Raw genomic sequence first — 2,679 nt, 5'->3', positions numbered from 1 at the left:
TTGATTTATCTTGAATTAAAATATAGGCATTTATGCATTGATTGTTTAAAATTTAAGACATTAAGAGAATCAAGCATGATAAGTTGATTTTTAAGAATTTAAAATTTTAGGTTGTTTCGCCAAAGTTTAGGTATTACTTTGAGTTGGAATTCACAAGTTTTAAACATAAAAAACCCATAATTTTTGTGAGATTTTTGAGCCTTTTGAGCATCCATTAATTCTTTCATGCTCACCTATATTATTGCTTTGAGCGCGTCAGTATTGAACTGTTATTCTAGAACTTGCTTGATTATGCATGTCAAGACCACACCATTTGATTTGATATGTCAAAATGATTAAGGCACTTAGGATTCACCCACTCAAGCCATGAAAAGCCTACCTCCATGATTAACCCCTAGTAAACCCCCTTGAGCCTAACAAGCCATTTCTTGTATTACCCTTAATATTAACCCTTAACCTATTATTGTTGAAATTCCCTAAATTAAATCCGATCCCTATTTTTTTGTCAAGATTTGAATTGAAATAGTTGCTCAGCTATGTCTTGTTCTTAATAGTTAGTCTATGTTATTTAACTTGTTTTTTTTTTTTAAAACTGTGTATACACTTTAGTAGTAATCTTTTATTTTTGACCTTAAGTATTTAAATTCCATATTCTGAGAAGAAGCTCTGTTGTATGCAAGTGATGATTAAATCTTTTTCTAGTTAAGTGATTTTTCAATTCAATCTCGATTCTAACTTTTTCTTTCTGCTTGTGACCACACCCCCTAACCAAGCCTCATTACAACCCTCTAAAGAACTTCTGATTGATGTATCATCTCAATATAGTGGTGGAGATTTGATTTTTATGCAAACTTATGGTAATGAATTTTCATTATTGACTATTGAATGCTTCATTTCTTGTCCTTAAACACCTCGAGTGATTTGAGTAAATCTTTAGTGAGGATGTGAAACTCTGTGACATTTTGAATCAAAGGTAATTACTTAGACGAGGAGAGACACCTATATTTTGATGATTAAGTGCTCAACTTGGAATATTTGAAACTTTGATGTTCTTTCAGTCGAATTCTCAATGTATGATTACTTATGGATTATTTTGAGATATTTTCGATAGAAATTATAAGTTGAAAAGAATTTATTTTGATTATGAGTTCAGGATTTTGCTTGAGAACAAGCAAATGCTTAAGTGTGCGGGTGTTTGATAAATCGTAATTTATACATATTTTTAACCCATGCTTAACACGTTTTATGGATGATTTTCCCTTATAATTGGTGAATTCGATGCTCCTAAAGCCTTAATTTCATGTTTTATACTTAGGAGAGCATAAGAGAGTGAAAGGAACGAGAAACGGGCCAAAAATGGAGAAAATAGGCCAAAGTACGACATCAACACGGCCTAGACTTCCTCACACGGGCAGACCACACGGCCATGTCAATTTGGCAGAATCAAAACACGACTCACACAGGTGGACCACACGGCCATGCCTATTTAACAGGCTCGAGCACCACCTGAAGTAATCGCACACGGGCGTGTCCCTGTAGAGCCCAAGTTGAGTCCAATTCAGAAAAGGCCAATTTTGAGGGCTTCTAGGCATTCTAAAGCCTATAAATACACCCTAGAGGAGGAAAGTAAGGGAGGCATAGAGAGGGAGGAAGGAATTACTCGAAGAAAGCCGATTGTTCCATCTCAGAAGCCGGATTCATTATCAAGACTGAAGATCTCCCCTCAATTTCCTTTCAAGAGTTTTGGGTTTTCTTTATGTTTTGTATTCATTATTCCTCTGAGATGTTTTCCTTTTTAGTTATAAACTAAATCCCCTAAATACCTAAGGGGAATGAAACCTAAGACGAATCTTGTTATTATTTTCTGAATTGTATGATAAATATTTAACTTGTTCTTAATTATGTGTTCTTAATTCTTGTTTTGATATCCTAGGATACTGATTCAAGATAAGCTCTTATTCAGAGGAGGAATATACCCTATCTAAGAGTACATTTTTCATAATTAAGCGGAGTTGATTGCGTGCCTAGAGATAGTGTGATAAGATTTTTCCGGATTAGGGTGAAACCTAATAAGGGGATCCATAGATCTTTAGGGTGTTAATTAGAGAAAAGTCTCAATTATTTAATCTAGAGATTAGACGTTATTAGTCTTGAATAGGGATAACAACATAACTTAGGGATCTCTACGTAACATGTTAAATGAATAAATCGTCCGATTTCGAGCAAGAATAACAAGTAAAGTCTAGGTGGATTTTTCCTTAGGTATTGTCTTAATTTAATCATTTTCCAAAAGTAATCCTTCAATTCTACTTTCTGTGAATTCTTAGTTTAGATAATTAGTTAATTAAAACAAAACCCCCTTATTTTTAGGCTAGATAATAAAAAGACAGTCATTACTAGTACTTTTAGTTCCTTTGGGTTCGACAATCCGGTCTTACTAAAACTATACTACTGTTCGATAGGTACACTTGCCTACATCGTGATAATAGTTAGTTTCAAGAACGATTCATTATAAATATTTAAAACTTGTCACACGAAAATTGCAATCAACCTAGCATACGGTTGCTTTTCCCGCAAGGTCTGCAACACAATTCTCAAGTGCTTCGCATGCTCTATCTCATCTTTAGAGTAGATCAAAATGTCATCAATGAACACAACGACAATCTTATCCAAATATGG

This window comes from Gossypium arboreum, chromosome 4 (assembly GCF_025698485.1).
Source record: "Gossypium arboreum isolate Shixiya-1 chromosome 4, ASM2569848v2, whole genome shotgun sequence".
NCBI classification, from domain to species: Eukaryota; Viridiplantae; Streptophyta; class Magnoliopsida; order Malvales; family Malvaceae; genus Gossypium; species Gossypium arboreum.
The sequence above is the reverse complement of the archived record's forward strand: the minus strand, read 5'-3'. Positions refer to the sequence as shown.